Below are 21,181 nucleotides of genomic sequence, written 5' to 3' on the forward strand. Positions count from 1 at the left end.
GCAAACCTATTTTTTTATAACTGCCGCAAACTATATTTTAGGAGTAAAACCAAATTCACACCAAAAAGACCAAATTACTTGATAGCCACCATCTATAGTATGCTTTGCAGCAAACATTTGTTGGTGTCCAGGAGCTTTGGGATGTTCGTTCTTTGAACATGTTGTTCTTTCGATTGTTGTGGGTTTTTCAGGGTCTTTGGCCATGTTTTGAAGGTTGTTCTTCCTGACGTTCCACCAATCTCTGTGGCTGGCATCTTCAGATGACAGGAGTAGGAACTCTGTGCTCATGAGTAGGAACTCTATCCGTACAACAGAGCATGGACAGAGTTCCTACTCCTGTCCTCTGAAGATGCCGCCACAGACACTGGCAAAACATCAGAACACGGCCAAAGAGCCCAAAAAACCCACAACAAGCAGTAGATCCTGGCCGTGAAAGCCTTTGAGAATACATTTTGTTCTTTCAATTTTCCATTCCTGTGCAAGCACAGTCACCAAAGACGCACAGTACCACTTTAACGATGAGACTGAATTTCTCCAATGTATCATAATCAAAGGGTTTAAAAAAATATAAAATTTTTAAAAATGTATTTTAAGAAAATTGGTTTAGGGGAAAAGGGTCTTTCATAAATCTGGCAATCAGAGAGGGAAACAGGTGGCTCTTCTGAAGTTATTAACTCCCATTTTCCTTCACTATTGCCTGGGTTGGATAGGGATGATTCGATTTGTAATTGAATAACCTCTGGAGGCTTTGCAAATTTGCATTTTTAATCAGAATTCCCAGAATCTTCCAGGCAGCATGGCCTTTGCATATATGAACTATTGGGGGGGGGGGGGGTAGAGAAGGAACCTCCCCAAAGAGTGGAAAAGCATAGACTCAGGCACTTCCTGGGCAATGGTGTGCAGCTGGCCAATCCTTCACTTCCTGAGGCCTTTCACTGCAAACTTGCTGATTGTATAATTCTCTGATATGAAGAAAGAAAGAAAGAAAGAAAGAAAGAAAGAAAGAAAGAAAGAAAGAAAGAAAGAAAGAAAGAAAGAAAGAAAGAAAGAAAGAAAGAAAGAAAGAAAGAAAGAAGGAAGGAAGGAAGGAAGGAAGGAAGGAAGGAAGGAAGGAAGGAAGGAAGGAAGGAAGGAAGGAAGGAAGGAAGGAAGGAAGGAAGGAAGGAAGGAAGGAAGGAAGGAAGGAAGGAAGGAAGGAAGGAAGGAAGGAAGGAAGGAAGGAAGGAAGGAAGGAAGGAAGGAAGGAAGGAAGAAAGAAAGAAAGAAAGAAAGAAAGAAAGAAAGAAAGAAAGATGTAAACTGTGATGAAAACTATTCAGTGAGCAGTAATGCAGACGTAGTACAGTGGACCCTCGACTTACAGACGGCTCGACTTACAGACTTTTCGAGTTACAGTGGGGTCTCGACTTACGAACTTAATCTGTATTGGAAGGCAGTTCTCAGGTCGAAAAGTTCTTAAGTCGAATCTGCATTTCCCATAGGAATGCATTGAAACCCATTTAATCCGTATCTGCTCTTTTCGTCCATAGAAACTAATGGGAAGCTGCTATCCCACCTTCTGCCACTAGAGGGGGATATTTTTTCTTTTTTCCTTTTAACCTAAGATGACTTAGCTTTTTAAAAAAGGAAAAAAAAGAGTTCGTAACTCGAATCTAAGTTCATAAGTCGAGTCCATATATTCCTATAAGAGCGGTTCGTAAGTCGAAACGTTCGTATGTTGAGCCGTTCGTAAGTCGAGACCCCACTGTACAGACTTCTCTGGCTGCAAAATTTAGATTTGACTTGCAGCCGGAGAATCGACCTACAGACCAGAAAAAACCCAAAATGGAAGAAAAATAGAATAAAACCCACGGGTTATGGGATCAATTGGTTTTCAATGCATTGTAGGTCAATGGAGATTCGACCTACAGACTTTTCGACTTGCAGCCACCGTTCCAATACAGATTAATTCCGTAAGTAGAGGGTCCACTGTACAGTTTCTCAGAATGTTTAAGTTACTTTTTGGTTACATCTGTCATGCTGACTACGAATTGTGATCCTTAACAAAAACTATTCCAAGATCAATCATTACTTTGTATTTTTTTTCACTAAGCACATGTCAGATTGTGCCAGAAAACTGACAGTACATTTTAAAGAACATTTCAGAAATGATTTATTCGTTTTTATTGGGATGGTTTTCTTTAAGAAATCTCTCTGACTAGAAATCCAGATGCTTCTGTTAATATGATTCAGTCCTAAATCTAACAATATAATGCTAAATCCTCAAACATGAGGTAGAATGTGATTTTATGTGCATAAAAGTGCAACAGCCCTTGAAAAAAAAATATGAATGTCTTTCTAGAACTAGATATGAGTTCTGTATTCCTGTCTGGAAGCTGAACTGCTCCCTTTCCTTGGGTTTCAAATGTTTGCATTTCTCACTTCCAGCATTTGCAAACTTCTTGTGAATCAAGAAAAAGCAGCAACTGGCTCAAGCCATAATCTCACATTTTCTGAGCCTCGAGTTGTCAGGGAGATAAACACAACTACTGTATTATTCCCATGACATAAGCTTGAATTTTGAAACCAGAGTTTCTTTCAAACTGCTTAAGACTATCTGTGAAAGTGAAACCTAAACGAATGAGTAAACAAATGAATGTGATCTTGATTGAGGAAAATTTATTGATTTTATTATGTTACCTCCATATCATGTTTACTGCTAATAGTTTATACAGGTGAGACACAAGCAGTCTCAAGGTACCAATTCAGCTTGCATAAGCTACTTTTTATACAGCGAAGTACATTATTGTCATGCAGAAGATGGAAGCACAGTTAATTCCTCCCCTCATTTTGTTTAAATATGAAGCTGACCTATACTGGTTATATAACAGAGGAACTGTATACTTATTGTTTTTACTTTTAAATATTGTCTTTTGATGTTTTAGGCCACCTTGGGTCCTTTTTAAGGAGAAAGATGAGGTAAAATATTTTAAATAAAATAAAACAAATATATTTATTTACTTATTACGACAGTGGATTATGACGATCATCATTTGCAGCTCCTGACTGGGGAAGATAACACTCATGATCCAGGCCTTGATAAGGGAAGACTGATCTGAAACCACTAGCATCAGATCTATATAGGTTCAGACACAAGATTTTGCCCAGTCCTGTCTGGAATCCTGTAGATTGAACCTGAACACAATTTGACCACAAAGCATGGAGTTGCAAGACATTAAAAGACATTATAGGATTATGTTCAAAAGAACCTATAAATCAAGTTACCCCTAAAATGTATTTCTAATCATCTTAACATCTTAGTATGTCATCAACTTACTCTAAGAACAAAGTTAACATTCCTACCACCAGAAAAAAAAATGTAAGTCACATCTACAGACCCCAGTACTATTGTGTATATACGTGAACAACTTAAATGTTATCTTCTTCTGCCTGAAAGTTTACACCTTTTCCAAAACTGAGCATTAAAAACTCAATCTGTAAATGCTGATATTCTGTCAGTTTTTTATTACCTCTTTCATTTCCCCAATAACATGAACAATTAAAATACTAAATCCTAGCTCAGGAAGTTAGATAGGCTTGAGATTTATATGCCTGTATCCATGTGTTAAATAATACTGGTCTTACATAAAACCCTATCAAAATTTCACCTGTATTTTCATTTACCAATCAATGTCTGTGTTCATGTCCCTTTTTAAAAAAATCTTCCTGAATGAAGTAGCAGAGCTAGATATTAAATACATAGATTCAGCAGAAGAGGCTTTTTAAAAAATCAATGTCACCTGACAGTGACAAAAGCCACATAATTCCAATTTCCAAAGTATCTGTTAAATCTATAAGCCTCCTTCCTGCGTGACACAAGAACCAATTCACATTTATTTTCTCTTACATTGCATGCAGTCCTTTGTGTGAATGTAATGGCATTCACAACAAAGTGTGTGTTTTTTAAGCACACAGAGAAGGAAAAATGTGGTGCAGTAATTTCAGAAGTCATGTCACATCTACAGCTTCAGGTCTAGCTGGCTACTGTACTGGGTGAGCCAGGAATCAATCTAAATAGGTGCTAGGCAGTGAAATTGAATTTGCTGACCTCTTGCTAAAGCCATGGGGGACCAATATTCTTACCGACGTCTGTACTGTGCTGCAGAAAAAGAAAAACAGTTTCAAGTTCATGGCAAAGGGGGAAGCTTGATGGATGAATGACACTCCTCCTGCCAAAAAATTAAAACAAAAACAAAAACCTTGCCAAAAGAGAGGCCTGGAATATAGGTACTGAGTTCGATCTGGTGGTTCAAAAGGGAGGCTCACCCACCTCCGTCTCATTACTTTGGAAGCATCAAATTTACACAAAGACTGCTATTTTTTAATGTGAGCAGATGCATGTATATTATTTACATTCAGAAAAGTTCCACTGCTGTACTGCACACCCTGTGCCACAAGGAGAGAGAGGAAGGGGGATTTCTGCGTATTGTACTGATTTTGAAGATCATTGATTATTGCATGTCATGAACAGTGGGGGCAGGGAGAGGAGACTGATTCGAAAGGATCTGGGAGAGATTGGAGGAGCTAGCATAAGGTAGCAATTAGAACGCTGGACCATAGAAAACCTGGATTTGAATCTCCTCTTGGCCATGAAACTAACTGGATGATCTTGGGCCTGCATACTCTTTCAGCCTGACCTACCTCACAGGGCTGTTGTGAAATTAAAATGGGGAGGAGAGCCATGTACACTACCTTGAGTTCATTGCAGGAAAAGCAGGATATACATTTAATTTTAAAATGCTAATAAAGAAATAACACAAGGGTAAAGTCTCCTGCCATCAAGGGCTACAACTCAAGCCGCTACATAGTACTACATTCTACATGTGGAACAGATTTTTTTTAATTGTTTTGTATTTTTCTGAACAGAAGTGTCCTCCCTCCTATGCCACATAAACTCCGGCTTTTGCAAGTGGAAGTGGATTTTTAAAAATGCAAAGCCCTCATGTATTGGTTCATCAATGCTTGATAAACACCTAATGTGAAGGAGATGAAGAAGCTGAAAGATGAGCAGGCAAGTCTTTGTCGAGCCATCAAGGGACAGCAGATCAATTTTCTCCTTGCGTAACAACAAAGCCAATTCAACATGGTCCTCACAGCTAGAGTGTTGCTGTAAGCTATCAGTTTCCCTGTACATCAGGTCTATTCTCATATGAATGAGCTGATATTACCACATGGCCTGGCCTGGCATCATTTTCCTAATATGCCAGCTCTATCCCTATATGAGTAATGTAAATAGACAAGAGGCACAATTTTTGGACAAATGTGCAAAAATCAGATCATGAGCATTTATGCAACTGTCAGAAAACTATGGGGCAGAGCAAGGACGCACTATTCACTCCTAGGTTACAGCAACACCACAAGACACCCTTTGCATCCCATTTTGCATTCGTAGGGTTTTAAAGATGGTCAACAAATTGATATGAGGAAAGGGGAAATTGAAAACGACGGAGTAGACGTGAGGCTATGACTGCATCATCAAATACTGTGGGGTTTGCTGCAAGTGTAAAATGGATACATTCATATATATTTTTTTACCAATCACATGAGTCAAAGGTCAATTCGAACCAGTCCAGCCCTTTTTGCTCCCAACACACTTTTTTTTTCTTTGCTGCTGGGAGCTCCCCCCCCCCCCTTAAAGCTGGAATGATTCAGTGTTCTCTGTGTGATCAGTTGTTTCATTCTCCAAAAGGATGGCATCTGTGCCTGGGTGGTATTCTGCCAACATGCTAAGTGGAGAGGCTGGCTGGGGCATTCTGGGAAAAGTAATCCAAAAAAAGGGGAAACTTTATTGAGTTCTGGTTTTAGGTCACTGCCTCGCTGATTTGGTGCCTGCATCTTTTACCATCCGAATGACTAAACTCCAGTTTCCAGGGTTGCTCCACCTACTGATCCGTCAGAAACTACATACACTTCGTGATCTAAGGGGAGGGAGGGTGCCTCACCTTGCCTCTGTGAGTTGAATAGCCCCACTCAGAGCATGGTCTGATACTCTCAGGAAAGGTCTGGTTATGCTGAGAGCATCCAGAAAGGTCAGCTTTACCCATGAGCAGGGTGAGGCAGTTCCCCACAGAGAGATGTTGGTGACATGAAAGGGCAACAAATTAGAACATAAGAAGAGTCCTGCTGGATCAGGCCAAGGACCCATCTAGTCAAGCTTTCTGTATCTCACAGTGGCCCCATGAAATGCTTCTGGGAGCAAACGAGACAACTAGATACCTGTCTCCTGATTATCACTCCCCTTCATCTGGCATTTTGAATTACCTTCCTTTTAAGCCTGGAGATTATACATCCCCATCATGGCTTGTAACCTGTGATGGACTTTTCCTCCAGGAATCTGCCCAATCCCCTTTTCAAGCCATCTAGGCCAGATGCCATCACCACATCCTGTGGCAAGGCGTTCCACAGACTAACACCATGCTGGGTAAAGAAATATTTTCTTTTGTCTGCTCTCACTCTCCCAGCACTCAATTTGAGTGGCTGTCCCCTGGTTCTGGTGTTGCGTAAGAGGGAAATGAGCTTCTCTCTATCCACTTTATCCACCCTCTGCATAATTTTATATGTCTCAGTCATGTCCCCCGTCAGTCGCCTTTTCTCTAGACTCAAGAGCCTCAAACACTGTAGCCTTTCGTCATAAGGGAGGTGCCCTGGCCCAGTCATCATTTTAGTCACTCTCTTCTGCACCTTTTCCAGTTCCACTGTGCCTTTTTTGAGGTGCGGCGACCAGAACTGCATACAATACTCCAGGTTCGGCCTTACCAGCACTTTATACATTGGCATCAGAATATTGGCTGTTTTATTTTCAATCCCCTTTTTAATGATACCTAGCATGGAATTGTTCTTCACTGCCGCTGCACACTGGGTTGACACTTTCATCCAGCTGTCCACCAGCACACCAAGATCTCTTTCCTGATCCATCAGGGACAGCTCAGAACCCATCAGCTCATAAATAAAGTTTTGATATTTTGCCCCAATGTGTATTACTTTACATTTTCTTATGCTGAAAAAAATTGTCATTTTGCCACCCATTCTCCCAGTTTGGAGAGATCCTTCTGGGGCTCTTTACAATCCCTTCTGGTCTTCACCACAGCGGAAAAGTTTGGTGTGATCTGCAAACTTGGCCACCTCACTGCTTATCCCTGCCTCCGGGTCATTTATGAGCAAGCTGAAAAGCACCCGTCCCAGGACATCCCCGAGCAACACCCATTTTCAAAATAATTGTTACTAACGGCTCCCCCCCCCCCCTTTCTTAACTGCCAGGGACGGAGAGAACAGCTTGTGGGGTCTTCTCCACCTGTCGGTATAACCCCGCGGGCTCTGGGTACTAGCCAGCATGTCTTGGTGGGGGTCCACCCGGAGCAGCAAAATGTCTTGGACCAGCCCTGGATGCGAGAGAGGTCGTTACCCGCCACAGCCATAGGTAAGGCCGATAGACAAGGGTGTAGCTCTGACGCCACAGCAGAACCCTTTTCGGGGACTCCGCCGCAGCCCGAGCCACCCTGGCTTCTCAATGACGCCTCCTTCCCCCCCCCCCCCCGGGGCTCCGCTCCTGCCAGCCATCTCCAGAGGCATTCCTGGCGAGGGCACGAAGTGGCGCCTTTTACATTCAGGTCGAGCCAAGAGAAAGCGAGCATGTCAGCTGGGCGAACCCCGCGCGCCCGCGCCTCAGGAGCCAGCCACGGAGTTTGTCAGAAAGGCTGTTGTTGGACAAAGCCAACAGAAGGGTCCTTGTTAGCCGGCGGCTCCCTGGAGAGGGAGGGAGGGAGGGTGGGGAGCGAGCCGGCGAAGGAGCGAAGCGGGGCGGCCGGGCGCGGCTCCGCGCTCTCGCTCTCTCCCCCCCCCCCTTGCCTGCCTGTCTCCTCCTCCGTCTGCAAGAAGCCGGGACGTGGAGCTGCTTGCGCGGGGGGGGGGGGGGCGGGGGCGGCGGGAGAGACGGCAATAGCCGAAGCCAGAAAGGGGGGCGGGCGAGGAGAGAGATGGAGCGACTTTGCTAACACTTTCTGCAACCAACTCTTGCCTCCCGGAGGCAGCGCTTCCTCCTCGGCGCGCCCAGCCGGCCTGTCTCCGCTGCTCCCCTCTCCGTTGGACCGGCGGGCGGGCTTTTTTACGGGCAGGCTGCGGAGAGAAGCTGCCTTCCAGGGCCGCTGGAAACGCTTCAGGAAACCAAGCCGGGCAGGGCTGTGTGTCTTTTTTTAGGGGCAACGAAAGGGAGGAGAAAGAGGAGGGACTCCTTTCCCTGTCCCTCAGGAGCTTCCCTCACGCCTGACCTCCCCTACCCCGGGCTCCTTCCGTGCAACTCTTTAAGTCCGAGTGAAAGGAAAGAAGGGGGGGGGGGAGAGACGGTCGATCCGCCCGTCCGCCTCCTTCTCCTCCGCCGCCGCCCCCCCTCCCTGCCACAACCAGCCCTCCCTTCCCGAGCGGGGCAGGGAGAGGATCTTTTAAAGCGGCTTTTTTTCCGAGGAGAAGGGAGAAAGCTGACGGAAGACGCTCGGGCGGTGGATGATCCCTGGGCTGCCGTTGCCTCTTTCTCCCCTTCCGCCGCGCCTTCCTGGGAAGGAGGATGCGAGGACCCCGCGGGGCACGGTAAGGCGAGAGCGGCGGCGCCCCAGCGAGCGAGCGTCGTCCCCCCCCCCCCCGGCGTGCCATGTGGGCTTCCCACCCGGCTGCGCCCGCGTCCTCCGCCTCTCTCTCTCTCTCTCTCTCTCTCTCTCTCTCACGCTCTTTTGTCTCTCGGTGGCGAGGGCGTCCTTTTGTGCTTCGGTGATGGATCTCCAGCTTCTCTGATGAGTGTGTCTGTGTGTGTGTAGGAAATATCAGAACACTGGTATCTCCTGGTGCTAAAGGACAACAACAACAACAAAAGAGAGAGAGAGAGAGAGAGAGAGAGAGAGAGAACTAGCTGGGGTTTATCTTCTTTTTCAGAGGAAGGGAAGCCGGTGGAGGGAGCGGAACCCTCCAAAAACGCATCCCTCACTAACTTTTGATAGGAGGGAACGTTGCAATGCATTTTATTTGCATCTGCTTTTCAATATAGATGCATTTTAGCAATGTATCTAGACATGGACACGATGCAGCCATTGCTGAGCTCCTTAAAGTCTCTTCGGTTTAAGGGAAGAATTGACCCATGTGTTTTTGAATCACTTGCACTGAAACGTATGAGACGGGAAAACAATCCGCTTGTTGGTTGATTGATGGATGGATGGGGTATCTTTTGTATCGGTAAGTTTTATATCTGACACCGCTCCGTATATCTCTGAAATGGATAGGATTAACAGTAGGTCTTCCTTGGGACACAAGACAAAAAGTTAGACATTACCCGTAGACTATTCTGGTTTCTTCAAATCCGGTTTGAAGACGGAGAATATAAGCTTTTGTGCCACAGATCCCTTCTTAACAGAAAATGTTTGGTATTGAGTGGAGGCTTTCCGATTAGGCAGAGCTTTGAGCAACATGAAAGCTAGAATGCTGCCTTTTAAAGAGTGGCTGTTTCAAACAAAAGAGCGTTTCTTAAAGCTGCCTTACACAAAAATGAAAAGGATGATCTATCAGGAGCTTCTCTTTCCTCAGCCACTTTGCAACCCTTGTTAATTTCAGGGTGGTTTACTCAGAAGGTCTTTCCCTAGGCTTGCACTGAATAATTTATAAATAAGAATCAGTTTGGTGTAGAAACTTAAATGGATCTCATGTCCTTCATCATGTATGATAATTGCATACATTTCTACAGCCTCATGTGTATGCCTTACAAAATAGATACTGTACATGCTGTGTTTCATAGAACTTCTGTATGGAAGCAGAAGGCTTCCAGATAGGCTGACATCAAGTAGTAAGTCACAGCTTTTTGTTGTTTAGTCATTAAATCATGTCCGACTCTTCATGACCCCATGGACCAGAGCACGCCAGGCCCTCCTATCTTCCACTGCCTCCCGTAGTTGTGTCAATTTCATGTTGGTTGCTTCGCAGACACTGTCCAGACATCTCATCCTCTGTCGTCCCCTTCTCCTCTTGCCATCACACTTTCCTAACATCAAGGTCTTTTCCAAGGAGTCTTCTCTTCTTATGAGATGGCCAAAGTATTGGAGCCTCAGCTTCAGGATCTGTCCTTCCAGTGAGCACTCAGGCTTGATTTCCTTCAGAATGGATAGGTTTGTTCTCAAGAGTCTCCTCCAGCACCACAATTCAAAAGCATCAATTCTTTGGCCGTCAGCCTTCTTTATAGTCCAGCTCTCACTTCCATACATCGCTACTGGAAGAACCATAGCTTTGACTATGTGGGCCTTTGCTGGCAAGGTGATGTCTCTGCTTTTTAAGATGCTGTCTGGGTTTGTTAAGTCACAGCTAGAATAGGCTTAAGAACTTATGAATGAGTTGATATAAAGAGTCCCTACTGTTTCTGCAGGTCTCCTCTAGCTGCAGCTTATTACTGGATGTCAGCTATGGGATGTACCCTGACTCTGTGGGAATGGCAAGGTAACTTTGATACAAGTTCTTCACTGTATTCTTAGCAAGTCTATGTGGGTGGTGCCTTGGATACCCATTTTACACACTGAAAATGAATCTTGCTGAGATTCATTTCATTCAAAAAAGATGTGTGGGACAGTCCACCTGCAATATTATCATTGCGTGATAATGGAGATCTGTTCCTCTTCAGGACGAGACTACTCCACACTAATTGCTAGCCCACTAAAGAGAAATCTGGTCCAGGACTTTTCTGCCTGTGTACTAAGTTTCCATGTGCAGAACGTCTCTAACATACAGAATTATTGTGTCATAAAATCCTTGTCGCCTCCCGCCATATGCATTCTGAACTTGTACACTTTTAGTAGAAGAACCTGCCATGCTTTTAGCTTCTCTCCAGAGAGCTATACCAAGCTGCCTGAAGCCCAAAAGCTGGGTGTGTAAATGCATATCTGCCTGCTGTGTAGATTCTGCTACCTACAGTGAACTTGAAGTTCACCTGATCAACTGTACGGACTACGGGGGACTCTGCATAGTTACTGTATATGCAACTTGGATGGGTCTGGTGCATTTAGCTGAATTTTAACTCAGATGCAGGTGCATATAACGGACATGAGCTAAATAACCCATTAGGATGCAATGTTGCAAGAGTGGGATGATGTCAGTGATAGCAATTTTGCAGAGCAAGGGTTCAGTGACAGTAATACTGTGACCAACATATGGTCCATAGTTACGACACAATACAGATAAGCCTTATAGGAGGAATGAATCCCAAGAAGTAAAAAAAAAAAGATCATGAGAGTAATCTGAAAACTCTCTACAAATTCTGCCTGTGTCTGTCAATCTTACGTCAATGGATTACTATTAATTTTATTCGACAACTCTTTGGTACTTACAGTTTCAGCAAATATTGCTCATATACTTGCAGGGAGAATTTGGTATGAATCAGGCAGAAGCTTGACTATTATTCTCTGAATTCTTTAGGAGGCTGAATTTCTGCAGAAAGTGACAATGTGCATTTATTTTGTTTGGCGTTGGAGCTATATTGTACTTCAGTACAGGTCTCTTGAAAGCCATGGGGCTTAAGTTAGTTATAACTAACGTAGATTCCATTCATTTCATTGGATTTTCTCCAAGTATGACTAAGTCTGGATTGAAACCACAAAAATAAGTACAGTATCAAAAAGGGTGTACCCCACCTTTTACTATCATTCTCATCTTCGCCTTCACATCAATGTAGGCTATATGCAACCTGCAAAAGAGATATAGTTCCTGTACACTGTGCTTCACATTCTAATAATATGCACGCACCAGTGGAAGAATAGGAAAGAATAAGTAATAAGATAGAAATAAAAGAAGTGAAAACAGACTCTATAGTCCAGTTCTGTTAATCACAGATTTGTAATTTTTGGTAATCCCTGTGGATCTATAGGTCTGTAAAACTGTACATCTGAAGTCCTTTGTTTTCCAAGTTTGGAATGCAGTATATACAAACTCATGTCTACAACTAAAGTTTTTCAGATGCAAGTCTGAAAAACAGGAATGCTTCATTAAAACTAAAACCGCATAATAACGCAAATTGCAAGCAGATTTCAATAGAAGCAACATTGATGGGAGCTGAAGACAGGCAGAAAGGCATGACAAAGCCTTTTGTTTGGACTAGAGAACCACAACACATCACAGGCTTTTGTCAGATGAATGTATCTTTAATAATGCTCTTTAATTGACTCTATAAAGAAATACATGCATTGCAATGAAAAGGAGGCACATGCTCTAGAGAATGACAGAAACAAAGGACAGCTAGGATGTGCCTGTGCTAGTAACCCTTGTTGCATTTCTTGTCATTTCAGTTCACCTAGATAACAGTCCTTGCATGATTTTTTATGCACATACAGTATTTCTTCTCTGTAGGATCATTGACTTTAGATTTTTCCCATTTAAGTAGGCCTGCATTTGCACAATGAGAGATGTGCATCCCTTTGCATGTATGCACATCAGTACATTTTGATTGTGTACAAAAAGAAAGGGGAAGAGGAGGACACTGATATTCCTGTGAAACTGAGAGCACAATCAGGAACAAGTCAATACCTGACTGTAGAGATGGCATCAAAAATTTAAAAGATTTGTTGACATCAAGAGTTTTGCACATAAACATCTTTTAAATTGCAAGGCAGAAGAGGATACTGAAAATTGAGAATGGAGGGCATGTTTATTAGGTGGGATTGCAAAGATGCAAAGCATTTGTTCAAACTAATTGCCGATAGCTTAGTTTCTCTTTAAAGTGTTGCTAACTTTCACAGGATATAAAGCACTAATGAGAATAGGATCTGAAAGAGGTACTGAACATGACATTCTGTGATAGCTTCCATGATTCCCTGGACAAGGGTGGCCACACTCTTACAGTAGGTATGGATTCCTGGAAAATTTATCCTAGTAATTCACAGGGCGTTCTGCTTTTTGTTTTTGTTATGTGATTCTAATGTGTGCGCCATACACCACTACAATACCTATGGGTTTTTCCCTTGTGCATATGTGTGCACACATGCCTTATGGCTTACAGAGGTGGCCAGTACCCGTTGTTGTCGATGGGACAGAAAGCACAACGGGCAGTGCAGTGCAGATGAGGGAGGCAGAAGTGGCTATTGATATACACACACGTATGCATTCACACACATACTAAATCATTGAACCACGCATAGAAAAGTTCACACTCACACCTGAGGCATTCACTCCAAGACTCCCTCAACCCATCCCATCCATTTACGCCCTAACTTTACTATAAGATTAGAAATGGTTTTCCATGTCTAGTTTCAACACTAGTTTATTGACTGATACAGTGGTGCCTCACTTAACGATGATAATCCATTCCAGGAAAATTGCCGTTAAGCGAAAACATCGGAAAGCGAAATAAAAAAACCCCCATTGAAACGCATTGAAACCCATTCAATGCATTCCAATGGGGTAAAAACTCACTGTCCAGCGAAGATCCTCCATACAGCGGCCATTTTCGCTGCCTTTATAGTGAGGAATCCGTCCCTAAATACAGCAGGGAGCCCTTTTAATTACCTGGTGGCCATTTTGAAACCGCCAATCAGCTGTTAGAAAAACATTGTTTTACGAAGAATCGGTTCCCAAAGCAGGGAACCGATCATCGGAAAGCAAAATTCCCCCATTTAGACCATCGTTTTGTGATCGCAATTGTGATCGCAAAATGATCGTCGTAAAGCGGATTCGTCGTAATGTGGGGCAATCATAAAGCAAGGCACCACTGTACGCATCATCTTTTTCTGTCACCAGCTCATACGCATTAAAAGAGTATGCCCTTAACCTGGATCATTAATGGAGATGTTCTTTCCCTTGCCAAGGAACAATTGGGGAGTGTTGGGATGGGAGGAAAGAACAGGCATGCTGGTGTTGCAGACTTGCCAGTTCTTGCGGAGTATTTTCATTGCTCTTCAGAAAGAAACCAAGAAAAAAGATTGTGAACCAATCTGGTTTTCCTCATCCCAAAAAGAAAAGAATGGGAGAGGATGAGGAAAGAGTGGAAAAATGTGTCTGTCTAGGGAGCTATAAGCTTATACATGTTTTCCTAGGTGTGGATTCCAAGCCCTGGGACATAATTTTGGTAAGCATTAGAGGAAACAGGTAAAGTTTTCATTGGTTTTTTTTCCTCTCTCTCTCCTACTTTTGCCTTCTCTTCAGGCCTATTGGCAAAGGTAATCTCTCCTCCACAGGTAGCTACCCTTTCCCATGGCAAACAATCTCAGTTACAGGAGGAAGCTAGAGGAGATCAACCAATCAAGCCCTAATAATGCACGTACAGATTTACTGTTACTGATTAAAATCACCCCCTCACACCCACAGGCTACAGATATAGCAACTGAAAATAAATAGAGTTGATTTTGCAGTGTCCCTTTCCAGATGCTGGACTCAAAACCACAAGAAAAAGAGGCACAGAGGAAATCCCTAATTCCTGTCTGTGCCTCTGTCTGAAATGGTAAAAAAAAAGCAAATCCAAAAAACAAAGCAAATCCAAAAACCAAACCCCCTTACGCTTAGCACAAGAAGAGTAACACCCAATTGTCTTGCCTTATTTTTGATCATCATTGATCATCACTGCCAATATTGCAGGGTGGAAGATATATATAGAAAAACAGTTCAGCCAGCTGGCAAATTGGAGTTTCTGTGTTCAACACTGAGGCTACTTGTGGCTGGGAACCATCTGCAAGCACAGAAGAGCAAATACATTTAAAGGCAGCGAACAGCGATTACAGTCAGCCTTTATGGTGGCTCCTGTGAGGTGGCGGAGATCTGTGTTTGAGAAGTGAGCAGGCTGGGGATATGGAGCCAGATACGGAGCACTGGCCCACTTGCTCTAAATGACCAGCCTTCACTGGTTTCTTTAGAATCCTGTGAGAATTACCCAGTGCTAACACTTAATATGCCAGGAAGTTTGGAAAACTCAGTAGTGGCCAGAGGATTGGATTTATATGCCGCCCACTCTACCCAGAGACCTTTGGGTAGAGTGGGTGGCATATACGTTAAATAAATAAATAAAGGATCAGTCTACATCCCAATCCCTAAGAAGGGAAGTGCCAAAGAATGCACCAACTGCTGTACAATTGCGCTCATTTCACACGCTAGCAAGGTTATGCTCAAAATCCTGCCAGGTAGGCTTCAGCAGTATGTGGACTGAGAACTCCCAGAAGTACAAGCAGGATTTTGAAGGGGCAGAGGAACTAGAGACCAAATTGCTAACAGGTGCTGGATTAGGGAGAAAGTCAGACAGTTCCAGAAAAACATCTACTTCTGCTTTATTGACTATGAAAAACGTTTGACTGTGTAGACCACAACAAACTATGGCAAGTTCTTAAAGAAATGGGAATGCCTTATCCATTTCCTGGAGAAATCTATATGTGGGACAGGAAGCAACAGTTAGAACTGGATATGGAACAACTGATTGGTTCAAAACTGGGAAAGGAGTACGACAAGGCTGTATCTTGTCTCCCTGCTTATTTAACTTATATGCAGAATACATCATGCGAAAGGCAGGACTGGAGGAATCCCAAACTGGAATTAAGATTGCCGGAAGAAATATCAACAACCTCAGATATGCAGATGATACCACTCTGATGACAGAAAGTGAGGAGGAATTAAGAGCAGGGGAAAAAGGGTCTGAAGCTCAACATAAAAAAACCCTAAGATCATGGCCACTGGTCCCATCACCTCCTGGCAAATAGAAGGGGAAGATATGGAGGCATTCACAGATTGTACTTTCTTGGGCTCCGTAATCACTGCAGATGGTGACAGCAGCCACGAAATTAAAAGACACCTGCTTCTTGGGAGGAAAGTGATGACAAACATAGACAGCATCTTAAAAAGCAGAGACATCACCTTTCCGACAAAGGTGCACATAGTCAAAGCTATGGTTTTTCCAGGACCGATGTATGAAAGTGAGAGCTGGACCCTAAAGAAGGCTGACCACCGAAGAATTGATGCTTTTGAATTGTGGTGCTGGAGGAGGCTCTTGAGTCCCCTGGACTGCAAAGAGAACAACAAACCTATCCATTTTGAAGGAAATCAACCCTGAGTGCTCACTGGAAGGACAGATCCTGAAGCTGAGACTTCAATACTTCGGCCATCTCATGAGAAGAGAAGACTACCTGGAAAAGACCCTGATGTTGGGAAACTGTGAAGGCAAGAGGAGAAGGGGACGACAGAGGATGAGATAGATGACAGTGTCATTGAAGCTACCAACATGAATTTGACCCAACTCCAGGAGGCAGTGGAGGACAGGAGGGCCTGGCGTGCTCTGGTCCATGGGGTCATGAAGAGTTGGACACGATTTAATGACTAAACAACAACAAAAAATACACAAGCGTGTTATTTTCAAGGGTCAATTAGAATTCTTGACTTTTCTTTTGGAGTGGGGGATATTTTTTAACACGGAAGAATGGGGAGGTGGGAAAGGTGCACAAATACTGTACAACCATCAATATTTTGTATTTCATGTGAGCTTTTGTCTGGCATCACTATTGCCATCATAATATTCCTGTTAACTTTCCCAGATTGTGAAACCCTTTCTTTCATCTTGGAAACCATGATGAATACAGTATTTGGTGAAGGGTGGCACTTCTCGGACTTTGACTTTGGAAATGGATGGAGAAATGGACATGATTGGCCCCAGGTTGGAGCTGAACTACTCATGTCACATTTCTCATTGTTAGGGTGTGCTGAGTCCAGTCCCTTTCACAGCATGCTGGAAGAAGGTAATCATAGCACAACTGATTGGTGGCTTTCTTTCATTAAGTCCATCCTATTTATAGAAAAGGAACAGGGAGCCACCACACTTGCTGAATTGGGCACTAGACTCTTGATTGTGTGACTATTATTTCTGCTGCTGGCAGCACTGATCACTGTCACCTTTTGGGCAACAGGTAATTGCCTCATGGGCCACAGACTAGCTGATCTCAGCCAGCTTTCATTCCCATCTTCTCAGAGAAGGACAGCAGTTTGTGTTGCTAGATTTGGATATTGTTTTGTCTTTCCTGTCTGCCTCTCCAATTGTGTTAAATACACCATATGATAATTACATGTAGTCTTGGATTTGTAGATTTTCATCTTGATTCAAGTGAGTGCATGTTTGGTTTAATTTTGGAGGTCCATCCAGTTGCTGGAAACCACATAGTATGTATGCACACTTCACAAATTCCTGCTTTCCCCCCTTGTAGGAAATTATGGACTAGGCAATCCACACAAGAAACAGAACAATGTGCACACACAAAAATCGCACATCATATATTTTCTGTACAGCGTGCTGCTTCCCACAGTACCCCATGAGGCCAGGCTTATGATGTTTGGCATATAACCTGAGGCAGGATGATTGAGAGAGTTGGGAGCTGTATCCTGCTTAAGGAGATTGACAAATGCCATTCTGATGTAGTGCTGAGATCCAGCCTGACACCTCTACTACTACGCAAATGTTATTTTAGTAATTCCCATGTTGTTCTCATCTGTCCAATTAATAGTTTGTTCATTCACTATATCGCTCTCATGGCCGAAGGCAACAGGTAACAGGCTACATCAAATGATGTTGGTATATTGGAGCTTGGAAGAGTTACTTTCTAGTTTCTAAAATCCCCTAGCCAATATGACTGCTGTACAAATTCTGAGAGTTAAAGTGCAAAGAATGATGTGTGTGTATGTGTGCTTGCGTCCATGCATAGTCATATACTGTATTAGCTGGAATCTTATCTGTATTGTCTTGTGCCAAACTGAGGCTAATTGATGAGGTATCATGCATATCTTGGTTGCATAATAATCTTAGATCAAGTCCAGCCCCTATCAAGGAGGCATAATGGGGAATTGAACTCCCAACCTCTAGCATTGCAGTCAGGTACCTAAACACAGGCTCCACTATGCAACAGAGAAGCACCTTAGCTCCTCGTCAATTAGTTGCACTAAGCTGCAGCAGGTTACACAAATCTTCTGTGAACATTGGTCAGATTCTGGCCATTGTGGTCTAAGAGTACATACAAATGGTGCAGAGCTCCTCCATGATCCACTATATGGGTGACTGGAAACTGAGATAGGAATGCCATATTGACTGAACTCAAGGATGGTGTCTGTGCCTAAGCTTCGTAATTTATTATGAAAATGAAGTTCTCTGTAGTTTACAAATGACAGATCTATAGTAAATTCTTTATATAAAAAAGGAAGCATCCTTTAAGCTAGACTTAGTTTTTAACTAAATCTCTTAAAAATGTGGTGAGCAAGTAAAATCCATTAGTAACTTTTGGTTGCCTTTTTCTATTTTAAAAAAAGGAACAGGATGTTATCCTTCAGACAGTTAGCTACTGTCTAAATTGTGGGCTGGCTCTGGAACAGGGGACTTACTTAAAAATGTCCAATGATGGCATCATCCGTCACACCAACATTTCTCTCTTACTGAGAGGGGTGGAAAAGTTTTCCTCCCATCTTCCACAAAGTTACTCAGCAACTGGGGGTGGGGGAATGGCCCTGAATATAGCATTCCAGATCTGAATGTTCTATATTCCAGAGTAGCCTCTCCTTCAGGGCTGGTTCACGTAAACTTCATCTAAATTTTTTTCTCTCTCTCCTCCAGCCTGGACCTCAGCCACTGTGATTGGAAGCTCTGACTTCTGTTGACACAGGTTGGTGGCTGCAGCCAAAATTTGGAGTGGAGAAACAGACACATAGGTATATTCTTCTTAGAGAGCATGTGAGGACTTCTGTGGATACTTTCTGTTAGTATTCAGAAGCATTATCCACATACATCCCTCATTTTATCCGAAAGGAGAATAGAGTGTTGTGTATATGTTCGCTGCCTGTATTTCATCCCAAAATCCCAAGGGAAAGAATGGACACATTCTTGCTCTCTTGTGAAATTAATACTAGTTGCTTTTTTACCAGTTTATTACTTGGGAAAATTTATGATTCTCATAGTGGATGTTGGAAACAGCATCATTTTTTTTTCATGGTAACTCTTATGCATCTGGTTGGATGCTTGAACTGGAAATGAGGCCAGGGTTTCCTGGAAATGTACTGTGTAGTCAACCCAGATGCATTCTGGGATACTCAACTCCAGTTCACCAGGAATATGACAATGGATTGCTTTACATGAAGGAATTCCTTGACACTGGCCCTTGCCTCCCAAGAGCTAGTAGGGAAGCAGGAGAAAATTAAGCACACTACTTGCTTTAAGGTGGTAAAAAGAGACTCAAATTGCAGATTCCGAATTAGCTGGAAGGAACAGGCACCCCATTCAGTGGCTGATCAGAGGCCTTAGTGTAGGGGAGGGTGGAAGAAGATTGACAAGGAAGGAAGAACATGGTGCCTCCTCTCCCGTTTCCCATAACAACCAGAGAGCAATCTGTGGACTCACATTTTACACTACAGAAGTGTTTTATCAAAATAATCTTTAGCAAAAACTGTACAGTGTTTGAAAGTAGAATATCTGGTCTGGAAAAACAGTTTTATCGAAACACAGCTGTAGGGCTGTGGTTTAGAACATGCCCTTAAGGCCCAGCAGGGAAGAGTGCAAACACAGCAGCCAACATTGTATTTTGCTACAGGGGCGAGGGGGGGGGGTTGAACAGCAGCCAGAAGCATCTATGTTTTCTTCAACGACAGGGCATTTAAGGCATAAGGCTACTGTTCAGAGGCTAACTCTGGCCCAGCAATAGATTTCTCAGCCATTCTTGGTGGTCTGAAAACAGTGACTTACAGACATCATGTGTGTCACTTTACCTCTAGCTCTAGGTCTGGCCTACAGTCTCTGTGGAGGCTTTTGGTGTTCATAGGGCACATGAAGAGCCCCTGAGAATTTGCATTTATCTTTCTTTTTTTATAAACAGGTAACACAGCTCAGCTGTGCAGAATGTGGATTGTCTCATCCTTATAATAATTACAAAGGGTCCTCCCCTCCTGCCTACTCAGTGGGCTGTGTGGAATCTTGATTGGTTGACCCATGTGATAGAAATAAAATCATTCTCCTTGCTCAGACTAGTAACTTGAGGTTGATCCATGATGTGGGGTGGGGTGGGGTGGATACATCATCTCTCCTCACCCAACAAGACACAAGCTTCTTTCAACCACAGGCCCATATTCCCTGGGCATAGATCACTTCTCCCAGTGTCCACTACTTTCAGCTACAATGCCTAGAGAATAGCCCTGTGGAAAGAAGGCCTTTTCAGTAATATTTTGCAACTCTGTAATGCACTTGAATCAGGTTCTCATCAGGCTCCTTCTCAGGAAAAAAAAATGCTTTTATGAAATTCCATGTATCAGAAATCCTCTAGCCAGGATAGGCAGTGGTTACTGGAGGATTCTGGTCTCTGGGGTTCAAAAAAAGTAATTCTTCCAAGTTCTGCCCCTTCTTTGCAGGTCCTCAGTAAGGTACTGTAGACCTTTTGTTTGGTTCTAGAACTGTACTTAGGGACTACTTCTGTTTGTTGCAATTCCTACTTTTTTTGGCTTTTTTTTTTAAAAAAAATTGTTTTATGGTATTGCTTCTTCAACTGGCCCTAATCCTCTTATATAATTATGCCAGCACAGCACAAATGGTGTCACCAAGTTGAGAAATCACTGTAGACATTATCAGCTGCATGCTGAGTCATATGATCTATAATATCTATAATGATTTTTGAACTTAATAAACTTTCTCCAAATGTTACATCCCTTGCATAGTTATGCAAGAGGATTTGGGGTGGTACATAAGATGTTTCGGGCATTCCACCCCTAGAGAAAGCATGCAAATAATAATAAAAATACTACTACTACCACCACCACCACCACCACCACCACTACTACTACTACTACTATTTGTTGTTGTTGTTATTGTTGTTCTACTGGAGCTACCATACAGCGGGGTGTCATGTGATGATGTAGTGCTATTTTCTGAGGTTTGTGAGAGTCAAAAGTGGTCTTCTATGCCCTGTGCACTCCCTTGAATTTTACCCTACCCACCCTCCACAATTTAAATGGGGATTTTTTTAACTTCCCTTTCTTCTGTAGTTGACTTAAATTGAATATGAAATTGATTTGTCTTAGCTGTGGCCCCCCTAAAATACATTCAGTGTATATTGGGATTGGAAGATACCGTATTTTCTGTGTATAAGATCATACTTTTGTCTAAAATCTAGAAATTAAGGGTCGTCTTATACACAGA

At 43.0% G+C, this 21,181-nt stretch overlaps 1 protein-coding gene across 2 annotated transcripts in view; it reads left to right on the forward strand.

Moving 5' to 3' along the window:
- The first annotated feature begins 7,984 nt into the window (after nt 1-7,984).
- Nucleotides 7,985-21,181, forward strand: part of CHST3 (carbohydrate sulfotransferase 3) — a 59,510-nt gene continuing 46,313 nt past the window's right edge. The window contains exon 1 of one of the 2 annotated variants that reach the window (XM_020813402.3): nt 7,985-8,619. The gene's annotated coding sequence lies outside the window, so the exon portion shown is untranslated. Of the gene's footprint in view, nt 8,620-8,828; nt 9,256-21,181 lie in introns of those variants that run through there. The other variant, XM_078390819.1, reaches the window with a different exon arrangement.

This window comes from Pogona vitticeps, chromosome 3 (genome assembly GCF_051106095.1).
Source record: "Pogona vitticeps strain Pit_001003342236 chromosome 3, PviZW2.1, whole genome shotgun sequence".
Lineage (NCBI taxonomy): Eukaryota > Metazoa > Chordata > Lepidosauria > Squamata > Agamidae > Pogona > Pogona vitticeps.